We start from the raw sequence: 13009 nt of genomic DNA on the forward strand, positions 1-13009 counted from the left end.
TATATGTCCATGCCACTCTTTCACTTTGTCCCAGCCTACCCTTCCCCCTCCCTGAATCCTCAAGTCCATTCTCTATGTCTGCATCTTTATACCTCTCCTGTCGTTAAGTTCTTCAGAACCATTTTTTTTCTTTTCTTTTTCTGATTCCATATATATGTGTTAGCATACGGTATTTGTTTTCCTCTTTCTAGCTTACTTCACTCTGTATAACAGTCTCTATATCCATCAACCTCACTACAAATAAACCAATTTCGTTTATTTTAATAGCTGAGTAATAACCCATCATACATGTATGCCACATCTTCTTTATCCATTCACAGCCCTACGAAGAAGCCTGGGTTTGGAGGCACTATTGCCCCCATCTTAAGTCACATCCCTGGGGGCCCTGACTGGAAACAGCGAGGAACCACCGACTGTGGCAGTTTTCCCCAACACAAGAAACGGAAAGCTCCAGCCTTTGCCTCTGCGCCAGGCCCCCCAGCATCGGGCGGCCCCGCACAAGCATCTTCTGGGGTTTCATCGTCCACAAATTCCACCGTGGGCACCCATGCCATCACACAGCTGGGTTTGGGGAGCACAGCGGCTGCCCTAGATCTGAACTGCATGTTTGCAGCTCTCAGCATTACAGCAAGAACGAGGGGGCCCCCGTGCACCACACACAGCAATGGGGGCAGCGTGGGCCTGAACTCCTGGGGCCCTTCTCACCAGAGCCACCCCATGGTGACCACGGGAACCGGCCCTAAGAAGAAGCCTGGGTTTGGAGGCACTACTGCCCCCATCTTAATTCACATCCCTGGGAGCCCTGATTGGCAGCAGCGAGGAACCACCGCCTGTCGCAGCTCTCCCCAGCATAGGAAACGGAAAGCTCCAGCCTTTGCCTCTGCTCCAGGCCCCCGAGCTTCGGGCGGCCCCGCACAAGCATCTTCTGGGGGTTCATCATCCACAAATTCCACCGTGGGCACCCATGCCAGCACACAGCTGGGCTTGGGGAGCACAGCGGCTGCCCTTGATCTGAGCTGCATGTTTGCAGCTCTCAGCATTACAGCAGGAACGAGAGGGCCTCCTAGCACCACACACAGCGATGGGGGCAGCGTGGGCCTGAACTCCTGGGGCCCTCCTCACCAGAGCCTCCCCATGGTGATCACGTGACCCAGTCGTAAGAAGAAGCCTGGGTTTGGAGGCACTACTGACCCCATCTTAAGTCACATCCCTGGGGGCCCTGATTGGCAGCAGCGAGGAACCACCGCCTGTCGCAGCTCTCCACAGCATAGGAAACGGAAAGCTCAGGCCTTTGCCTCTGCTCCAGGCCCCCCAGCTTCGGGCGGCCCCGCACAAGCATCTTCTGGGGGTTCATCATCCACAAATTCCACCGTGGGCACCCATGCCATCACACAGGTCGGTTTGGGGAGCAGAGCGGCTGCCCTAGATCTGAGCTTCATGTTTGCAGCTCTCAGCATTACAGCAGGAACGAGGGGGCCCCCGAGCACCAAACACAGCAATGGGGGCAGCGTGGGACTGAATTCCTGGGGCTCTCCTCACCAGAGCCACCCCATGGTGACCACGGGACCCAGCCCTACGAAGAAGCCTGGGTTTGGAGGCACTACTGCCCCCATCTTAAGTCACATCCCTGGGGGCCCTGATTGGCAGCAGCGAGGAACCACCGCCTGTGGCAGCTCTCCCCAGCACAGGAAACGGAAAGCTCCAGCCTTTGCCTCTGCTCCCGGCCCCCCACAACCATCTTCTGGGGGTTCATCATCCACAAATTCCACCGTGGGCACCCATGCCAGCAGACAGCTGGGTTTGGGGAGCACAGCGGCTGCCCTTGATCTAACTTGCTGTTTGCAGATCTCATCGTTACATCAAGAAAGAGGGGGCCAAGAGCACCACACACAGCAATGGGGGCAGCGTGGGCCTGAACTCCTGGGGCCCTCCTCACCAGAGCCTCCCCATGGTGACCACGGGACCCAGCCCTAAGAAGCAGCCTGGGTTTGGAGGCACTACTGACACCATCTTAAGTCACATCCCTGGGGGCCCTGATTGGCAGCAGCGAGGAACCACCGCCTGTCGCAGCTCTACCCAGCATAGGAAACGGAAAGCTCCAGCCTTTGCCTCTGCTCCAGGCCCCCCAGCTTCGGGCGGCCCCACACAAGCATCTTCTGGGGGTTCATCATCCACAAATTCCACCGTGGGCACCCATGCCAGCACACAGCTGGGCTTGGGGAGCACAGCGGCTGCCCTAGATCTGAGCTGCATGTTTGCAGCTCTCAGCATTACAGCAGGAACGAGGGGGCCTCCTAGCACCAACACAGCGATGGGGGCAGCGTGGGCCTGAACTCCTGGGGCCCTCCTCACCAGAGCCTCCCCATGGTGACCACGCGACCCAGTCATAAGAAGAAGCCTGGGTTTGGAGGCACTACTGACCCCATCTTAAGTCACATCCCTGGGGGCCCTGATTGGCAGCAGCGAGGAACCACGCCTGTCGCAGCTCTCCACAGCATAGGAAACGGAAAGCTCAGGCCTTTGCCTCTGCTCCAGGCCCCCCAGCTTCGGGCAACCCCGCACAAGCATCTTCTGGGGGTTCATCATACACAAATTCCACCGTGGGCACCCATGCCATCACACAGCTCGGTTTGGGGAGCAGAGCGGCTGCCCTAGATCTGAGCTGCATGTTTGCAGCTCTCAGCATTACAGCAGGAACGAGGGGGCCCCCGAGCACCAAACACAGCAATGGGGGCAGCGTGGGACTGAATTCCTGGGGCTCTCCTCACCAGAGCCACCCCATGGTGACCACGGGACCCAGCCCTACGAAGCAGCTTGGGTTTGGAGGCACTACTGACCCCATCTTAAGTCACATCCCTGGGAGCCCTGATTGGCAGCAGCGAGGAACCACCGCCTGTCGCAGCTCTCCCCAGCACAGGAAACGGAAAGCTCCAGTCTTTGCCTCTGCTCCAGGCCCCCCAGATTCGGGCCGCCACGCACAAGCATCTTCTGGGGGTTCATCATCCACAAATTCCACCGTGGGCACCCATGCCAGCACACAGTGGGTTTCGGGAGCACAGCGGTTGCCTTAGATCTGAGCTGCATGTTTGCAGCTCTCAGCATTACAGCAGGAACGAGGGGGCCTCCTAGCACCACACACAGCGACGAGGGCAGCGTGGGCCTGAACTCCTGGGGCCCTCCTCACCAGAGCCACCCCACGGTGACCACGCGACCCAGTCGTAAGAAAAAGCCTGGGTTTGGAGGCACTACTGCCCCCCATCTTAAGTCACATCCCTGGGGGCCCTGATTGGCAGCAGCGAGGAACCACCGCCTCTGGCAGCTCTCCCCAGCACAGGAAACGGAAAGCTCCAGCCTTTGCCTCTCCTCCAGGCCCCCCAGCTTCGGGCCACCCCGCACAAGCATCTTCTGGGGGTTCATCATCCACAAATTCCACCGTGGGCACCCATGCCAGCACACAGCTGGGTTTGGGGAGCAGAGCGGTTGCCCTAGATGATCTGAGCTGCATGTTTGCAGATCTCATCGTTACATCAAGAAAGAGGGGGCCCACGAGCACCACACACAGCAATGGGGGCAGCGTGGGCCCGAACTCCTGGGGCCCTCCTCACCAGAGCCACCCCATGGTGACCACGGGACCCAGCCCTAAGAAGCAGCCTGGGTTTGGAGGCACTACTGACCCCATCTTAAGTCACATCCCTGGGGGCCCTGATTGGCAGCAGCGAGGAACCACCGCCTGTCGCAGCTCTCCACAGCATAAGAAACGGAAAGCTCAGGCCTTTGCCTCTGCTCCAGGCCCCACAGCTTCGGGCCACCCCGCACAAGCATCTTCTGGGGGTTCATCATCCACAAATTCCACCGTGGGCACCCATGCCATTACACAGCTGGGTTTGGGGATCAGAGCGGCTGCCCTAGATCTGAGCAGCATGTTTGCAGCTCTCAGCATTACAGCAGGAACGAGGGGGCCCCCGAGCACCATACACAGCAATGGGGGCAGCGTGGGACTGAATTCCTGGGGCTCTCCTCACCAGAGCCACCCCATGGTGACCACGGGACCCAGCCCTACGAAGAAGCCTGGGTTTGGAGGCACTACTGCCCCCATCTTAAGTCACATCCCTGGGGGCCCTGATTGGCAGCAGCGAGGAACCACCGCCTGTCGCAGCTCTCCCCAGCATAGGAAACGGAAAGCTCCAGCCTTTGCCTCTGTTCCCGGCCCCCCACCTTCGGGGGACCCGCACAACCATCTTCTGGGGGTTCATCATCCACAAATTCCACCGTGGGCACCCACGCCAGCACACAGCTGGGTCTGGGGAGCACAGCGGCTGCCCTTGATCTAAGCTGCAGTTTGCAGATCTCATCGTTACATCAAGAAAGAGGGGGCCCCCGAGCACCACACACAGCAATGGGGGCAGCGTGGGCCTGAACTCCTGGGGCCCTCCTCACCAGAGCCACCCCATGGTGACCACGGGACCCAGCCCTAAGAAGCAGCCTGGGTTTGGAGGCACTACTGACCCCATCTTAAGTCACATCCCTGGGAGGCCTGATTGGCAACAGCGAGGAACCACCGCCTGTGGCAGCTCTCCCCACCATAGAAAACGGAAAGCTCGAGCCTTTCCCTCTGCTCCAGGCCTCCCAGCTTTGAGCGGTCATGCACAAGCATCTTCTGGGGGTTCATCATCCACAAATTCCACCGTGGGCACCCATGCCAGCACACAGTGGGTTTCGGGAGCACAGCGGTTGCCTTAGATCTGAGCTGCATGTTTGCAGCTCTCAGCATTACAGCAGGAACGAGGGGGCCTCCTAGCACCACACACAGCGACGAGGGCAGCGTGGGCCTGAACTCCTGGGGCCCTCCTCACCAGAGCCACCCCACGGTGACCACGCGACCCAGTCGTAAGAAAAAGCCTGGGTTTGGAGGCACTACTGCCCCCCATCTTAAGTCACATCCCTGGGGGCCCTGATTGGCAGCAGCGAGGAACCACCGCCTCTGGCAGCTCTCCCCAGCACAGGAAACGGAAAGCTCCAGCCTTTGCCTCTCCTCCAGGCCCCCCAGCTTCGGGCCACCCCGCACAAGCATCTTCTGGGGGTTCATCATCCACAAATTCCACCGTGGGCACCCATGCCAGCACACAGCTGGGTTTGGGGAGCAGAGCGGTTGCCCTAGATGATCTGAGCTGCATGTTTGCAGATCTCATCGTTACATCAAGAAAGAGGGGGCCCACGAGCACCACACACAGCAATGGGGGCAGCGTGGGCCCGAACTCCTGGGGCCCTCCTCACCAGAGCCACCCCATGGTGACCACGGGACCCAGCCCTAAGAAGCAGCCTGGGTTTGGAGGCACTACTGACCCCATCTTAAGTCACATCCCTGGGGGCCCTGATTGGCAGCAGCGAGGAACCACCGCCTGTCGCAGCTCTCCACAGCATAAGAAACGGAAAGCTCAGGCCTTTGCCTCTGCTCCAGGCCCCACAGCTTCGGGCCACCCCGCACAAGCATCTTCTGGGGGTTCATCATCCACAAATTCCACCGTGGGCACCCATGCCATTACACAGCTGGGTTTGGGGATCAGAGCGGCTGCCCTAGATCTGAGCAGCATGTTTGCAGCTCTCAGCATTACAGCAGGAACGAGGGGGCCCCCGAGCACCATACACAGCAATGGGGGCAGCGTGGGACTGAATTCCTGGGGCTCTCCTCACCAGAGCCACCCCATGGTGACCACGGGACCCAGCCCTACGAAGAAGCCTGGGTTTGGAGGCACTACTGCCCCCATCTTAAGTCACATCCCTGGGGGCCCTGATTGGCAGCAGCGAGGAACCACCGCCTGTCGCAGCTCTCCCCAGCATAGGAAACGGAAAGCTCCAGCCTTTGCCTCTGTTCCCGGCCCCCCACCTTCGGGGGACCCGCACAACCATCTTCTGGGGGTTCATCATCCACAAATTCCACCGTGGGCACCCACGCCAGCACACAGCTGGGTCTGGGGAGCACAGCGGCTGCCCTTGATCTAAGCTGCAGTTTGCAGATCTCATCGTTACATCAAGAAAGAGGGGGCCCCCGAGCACCACACACAGCAATGGGGGCAGCGTGGGCCTGAACTCCTGGGGCCCTCCTCACCAGAGCCACCCCATGGTGACCACGGGACCCAGCCCTAAGAAGCAGCCTGGGTTTGGAGGCACTACTGACCCCATCTTAAGTCACATCCCTGGGAGGCCTGATTGGCAACAGCGAGGAACCACCGCCTGTGGCAGCTCTCCCCACCATAGAAAACGGAAAGCTCGAGCCTTTCCCTCTGCTCCAGGCCTCCCAGCTTTGAGCGGTCATGCACAAGCATCTTCTGGGGGTTCATCATCCACAAATTCCACCGTGGGCACCCATGCCATCACACAGGTCGGTTTGGGGAGCAGAGCGGCTGCCCTAGATCTGAGCTTCATGTTTGCAGCTCTCAGCATTACAGCAGGAACGAGGGGGCCCCCGAGCACCAAACACAGCAATGGGGGCAGCGTGGGACTGAATTCCTGGGGCTCTCCTCACCAGAGCCACCCCATGGTGACCACGGGACCCAGCCCTACGAAGCAGCTTGGGTTTGGAGGCACTACTGACCCCATCTTAAGTCACATCCCTGGGGGCCCTGATTGGCAGCAGCGAGGAACCACCGCCTGTGGCAGCTCTCCCCAGCACAGGAAACGGAAAGCTCCAGCCTTTGCCTCTGCTCCCGGCCCCCCACAAGCATCTTCTGGGGGTTCATCATCCACAAATTCCACCGTGGGCACCCATGCCAGCACACAGCTTGGTTTGGGGAGCACAGCGGCTGCCCTTGATCTAACTTGCTGTTTGCAGATCTCATCGTTACATCAAGAAAGAGGGGGCCCCCGAGCACCACACACAGCAATGGGGGCAGCGTGGGCCTGAACTCCTGGGGCCCTCCTCACCAGAGCCACCCCATGGTGATCACGGGACCCAGCCCTAAGAAGCAGCCTGGGTTTGGAGGCACTACTGACCCCATCTTAAGTCACATCCCTGGGAGCCCTGATTGGCAGCAGCGAGGAACCACCGCCTGTCGCAGCTCTCCCCAGCATAGGAAACGGAAAGCTCCAGCCTTTGCCTCTGCTCCAGGCCCCCCAGCTTCGGGCGGCCCCACACAAGCATCTTCTGGGGGTTCATCATCCACAAATTCCACCGTGGGCACCCATGCCAGCACACAGCTGGGCTTGGGGAGCACAGCGGCTGCCCTAGATCTGAGCTGCATGTTTGCAGCTCTCAGCATTACAGCAGGAACGAGGGGGCCTCCTAGCACCACACACAGCGATGGGGGCAGCGTGGGCCTGAACTCCTGGGGCCCTCCTCACCAGAGCCTCCCCATGGTGACCACGCGACCCAGTCATAAGAAGAAGCCTGGGTTTGGAGGCACTACTGACCCCATCTTAAGTCACATCCCTGGGGGCCCTGATTGGCAGCAGCGAGGAACCACCACCTGTCGCAGCTCTCCACAGCATAGGAAACGGAAAGCTCAGGCCTTTGCCTCTGCTCCAGGCCCCCCAGCTTCGGGCCACCCCGCACAAGCATCTTCTGGGGGTTCATCATCCACAAATTCCACCGTGGGCACCCATGCCATCACACAGCTGGGTTTAGGGAGCAGAGCGGCTGCCCTAGATCTGAGCTGCATGTTTGCAGCTCTCAGCATTACAGCAGGAACGAGGGGGCCCCCGAGCACCAAACACAGCAATGGGGGCAGCGTGGGACTGAATTCCTGGGGCTCTCCTCACCAGAGCCACCCCATGGTGACCACGGGACCCAGCCCTACGAAGAAGCCTGGGTTTGGAGGCACTACTGACCCCATCTTAAGTCACATCCCTGGGGGCCCTGATTGGCAGCAGCGAGGAACCACCGCCTGTGGCAGCTCTCCCCACCATAGAAAACGGAAAGCTCGAGCCTTTCCCTCTGCTCCAGTCCTCCCAGCTTTGAGCGGTCATGCACAAGCATCTTCTGGGGGTTCATCATCCACAAATTCCACCGTGGGCACCCATGCCATCACACAGCTGGGTTTGGGGAGCAGAGCGGCTGCCCTGATCTGAGCTGCATGTTTGCAGCTCTCAGCATTACAGCAGGAACGAGGGGGCCCCCGAGCACCAAACACAGCAATGGGGGCAGCATGGGACTGAATTCCTGGGGCTCTCCTCACCAGAGCCACCCCATGGTGACCACGGGACCCAGCCCTACGAAGAAGCCTGGGTTTGGAGGCACTACTGCACCCATCTTAAGTCATATCCCTGGGGGCCCTGATTGGCAGCAGCGAGGAACCACCGCCTTTCGCAGCTCTCCCCAGCACAGGAAACGGAAAGCTCCAGCCTTTGCCTCTGCTCCCGGCCCCCCACAACCATCTTCTGGGGGTTCATCATCCACAAATTCCACCGTGGGCACCCATGCCAGCACACAGCTGGGTTTGGGGAGCACAGCGGCTGCCCTTGATCTAAGCTGCATGTTTGCAGATCTCATCGTTACATCAAGAAAGAGGGGGCCCCCGAGCACCACACACAGCAATGGGGGCAGCGTGGGCCTGAACTCCTGGGGCCCTCCTCACCAGAGCCTCCCCATGGTGACCACGGGACCCAGCCCTAAGAAGCAGCCTGGGTTTGGAGGCACTACTGACACCATCTTAAGTCACATCCCTGGGGGCCCTGATTGGCAGCAGCGAGGAACCACCGCCTGTCGCAGCTCTACCCAGCATAGGAAACGGAAAGCTCCAGCCTTTGCCTCTGCTCCAGGCCCCCCAGCTTCGGGCGGCCCCACACAAGCATCTTCTGGGGGTTCATCATCCACAAATTCCACCGTGGGCACCCATGCCAGCACACAGCTGGGCTTGGGGAGCACAGCGGCTGCCCTAGATCTGAGCTGCATGTTTGCAGCTCTCAGCATTACAGCAGGAACGAGGGGGCCTCCTAGCACCACACACAGCGATGGGGGCAGCGTGGGCCTGAACTCCTGGGGCCCTCCTCACCAGAGCCTCCCCATGGTGACCACGCGACCCAGTCATAAGAAGAAGCCTGGGTTTGGAGGCACTACTGACCCCATCTTAAGTCACATCCCTGGGGGCCCTGATTGGCAGCAGCGAGGAACCACCGCCTGTCGCAGCTCTCCACAGCATAGGAAACGGAAAGCTCAGGCCTTTGCCTCTGCTCCAGGCCCGCCAGCTTCGGGCCACCCCGCACAAGCATCTTCTGGGGGTTCATCATCCACAAATTCCACCGTGGGCACCCATGCCATCACACAGCTGGGTTTGGGGAGCAGAGCGGCTGCCCTAGATCTGAGCTTCATGTTTGCAGCTCTCAGCATTACAGCAGGAACGAGGGGGCCCCCGAGCACCAAACACAGCAATGGGGGCAGCGTGGGACTGAATTCCTGGGGCTCTCCTCACCAGAGCCACCCCATGGTGACCACGGGACCCAGCCCTACGAAGCAGCTTGGGTTTGGAGGCACTACTGACCCCATCTTAAGTCACATCCCTGGGGGCCCTGATTGGCAGCAGCGAGGAACCACCGCCTGTGGCAGCTCTCCCCAGCACAGGAAACGGAAAGCTCCAGCCTTTGCCTCTGCTCCCGGCCCCCCACAAGCATCTTCTGGGGGTTCATCATCCACAAATTCCACCGTGGGCACCCATGCCAGCACACAGCTGGGTTTGGGGAGCAGAGCGGCTGCCCTTGATCTAACTTGCTGTTTGCAGATCTCATCGTTACATCAAGAAAGAGGGGGCCCCCGAGCACCACACACAGCAATGGGGGCAGCGTGGGCCTGAACTCCTGGGGCCCTCCTCACCAGAGCCTCCCCATGGTGACCACGGGACCCAGCCCTAAGAAGCAGCCTGGGTTTGGAGGCACTACTGACCCCATCTTAAGTCACATCCCTGGGGGCCCTGATTGGCAGCAGCGAGGAACCACCGCCTGTCGCAGCTCTCCACAGCATAGGAAACGGAAAGCTCAGGCCTTTGCCTCTGCTCCAGGCCCCCCAGCTTCGGGCGGCCCCGCACAAGCATCTTCTGGGGGTTCATCATCCACAAATTCCACCGTGGGCACCCATGCCATCACACAGCTGGGTTTGGGGAGCAGAGCGGCTGCCCTAGATCTGAGCTTCATGTTTGCAGCTCTCAGCATTACAGCAGGAACGAGGGGGCCCCCGAGCACCAAACACAGCAATGGGGGCAGCGTGGGACTGAATTCCTGGGGCTCTCCTCACCAGAGCCACCCCATGGTGACCACGGGACCCAGCCCTACGAAGAAGCCTGGGTTTGGAGGCACTACTGACCCCATCTTAAGTCACATCCCTGGGGGCCCTGATTGGCAGCAGCGAGGAACCACCGCCTGTGGCAGCTCTCCCCAGCACAGGAAACGGAAAGCTCCAGCCTTTGCCTCTGCTCCCGGCCCCCCACAACCATCTTCTGGGGGTTCATCATCCACAAATTCCACCGTGGGCACCCATGCCAGCACACAGCTGGGTTTGGGGAGCACAGCGGCTGCCCTTGATCTAACTTGCTGTTTGCAGATCTCATCGTTACATCAAGAAAGAGGGGGCCAAGAGCACCACACACAGCAATGGGGGCAGCGTGGGCCTGAACTCCTGGGGCCCTCCTCACCAGAGCCTCCCCATGGTGACCACGGGACCCAGCCCTAAGAAGCAGCCTGGGTTTGGAGGCACTACTGACACCATCTTAAGTCACATCCCTGGGGGCCCTGATTGGCAGCAGCGAGGAACCACCGCCTGTCGCAGCTCTACCCAGCATAGGAAACGGAAAGCTCCAGCCTTTGCCTCTGCTCCAGGCCCCCCAGCTTCGGGCGGCCCCACACAAGCATCTTCTGGGGGTTCATCATCCACAAATTCCACCGTGGGCACCCATGCCAGCACACAGCTGGGCTTGGGGAGCACAGCGGCTGCCCTAGATCTGAGCTGCATGTTTGCAGCTCTCAGCATTACAGCAGGAACGAGGGGGCCTCCTAGCACCAACACAGCGATGGGGGCAGCGTGGGCCTGAACTCCTGGGGCCCTCCTCACCAGAGCCTCCCCATGGTGACCACGCGACCCAGTCATAAGAAGAAGCCTGGGTTTGGAGGCACTACTGACCCCATCTTAAGTCACATCCCTGGGGGCCCTGATTGGCAGCAGCGAGGAACCACGCCTGTCGCAGCTCTCCACAGCATAGGAAACGGAAAGCTCAGGCCTTTGCCTCTGCTCCAGGGCCCCCAGCTTCGGGCCACCCCGCACAAGCATCTTCTGGGGGTTCATCATACACAAATTCCACCGTGGGCACCCATGCCATCACACAGCTGGGTTTGGGGAGCAGAGCGGCTGCCCTAGATCTGAGCTGCATGTTTGCAGCTCTCAGCATTACAGCAGGAACGAGGGGGCCCCCGAGCACCAAACACAGCAATGGGGGCAGCGTGGGACTGAATTCCTGGGGCTCTCCTCACCAGAGCCACCCCATGGTGACCACGGGACCCAGCCCTACGAAGCAACTTGGGTTTGGAGGCACTACTGACCCCATCTTAAGTCACATCCCTGGGAGCCCTGATTGGCAGCAGCGAGGAACCACCGCCTGTCGCAGCTCTCCCCAGCACAGGAAACGGAAAGCTCCAGTCTTTGCCTCTGCTCCAGGCCCCCCAGATTCGGGCCGCCACGCACAAGCATCTTCTGGGGGTTCATCATCCACAAATTCCACCGTGGGCACCCATGCCAGCACACAGTGGGTTTCGGGAGCACAGCGGTTGCCTTAGATCTGAGCTGCATTTTTGCAGCTCTCAGCATTACAGCAGGAACGAGGGGGCCTCCTAGCACCACACACAGCGACGAGGGCAGCGTGGGCCTGAACTCCTGGGGCCCTCCTCACCAGAGCCACCCCACGGTGACCACGCGACCCAGTCGTAAGAAAAAGCCTGGGTTTGGAGGCACTACTGCCCCCCATCTTAAGTCACATCCCTGGGGGCCCTGATTGGCAGCAGCGAGGAACCACCGCCTCTGGCAGCTCTCCCCAGCACAGGAAACGGAAAGCTCCAGCCTTTGCCTCTCCTCCAGGCCCCCCAGCTTCGGGCCACCCCGCACAAGCATCTTCTGGGGGTTCATCATCCACAAATTCCACCGTGGGCACCCATGCCAGCACACAGCTGGGTTTGGGGAGCAGAGCGGTTGCCCTAGATGATCTGAGCTGCATGTTTGCAGATCTCATCGTTACATCAAGAAAGAGGGGGCCCACGAGCACCACACACAGCAATGGGGGCAGCGTGGGCCCGAACTCCTGGGGCCCTCCTCACCAGAGCCACCCCATGGTGACCACGGGACCCAGCCCTAAGAAGCAGCCTGGGTTTGGAGGCACTACTGACCCCATCTTAAGTCACATCCCTGGGGGCCCTGATTGGCAGCAGCGAGGAACCACCGCCTGTCGCAGCTCTCCACAGCATAAGAAACGGAAAGCTCAGGCCTTTGCCTCTGCTCCAGGCCCCCCAGCTTCGGGCCACCCCGCACAAGCATCTTCTGGGGGTTCATCATCCACAAATTCCACCGTGGGCACCCATGCCAGCACACAGCTGGGTTTGGGGATCAGAGCGGCTGCCCTAGATCTGAGCAGCATGTTTGCAGCTCTCAGCATTACAGCAGGAACGAGGGGGCCCCCGAGCACCATACACAGCAATGGGGGCAGCGTGGGACTGAATTCCTGGGGCTCTCCTCACCAGAGCCACCCCATGGTGACCACGGGACCCAGCCCTACGAAGAAGCCTGGGTTTGGAGGCACTACTGCCCCCATCTTAAGTCACATCCCTGGGGGCCCTGATTGGCAGCAGCGAGGAACCACCGCCTGTGGCAGCTCTCCCCAGCATAGGAAACGGAAAGCTCCAGCCTTTGCCTCTGTTCCCGGCCCCCCACCTTCGGGGGACCCGCACAACCATCTTCTGGGGGTTCATCATCCACAAATTCCACCGTGGGCACCCATGCCAGCACACAGCTGGGTCTGGGGAGCACAGCGGCTGCCCTTGATCT

The sequence above is a fragment of the Stenella coeruleoalba genome (genome assembly GCF_951394435.1).
Source record: "Stenella coeruleoalba genome assembly, chromosome: 3".
Classification (NCBI taxonomy): Eukaryota; Metazoa; Chordata; class Mammalia; order Artiodactyla; family Delphinidae; genus Stenella; species Stenella coeruleoalba.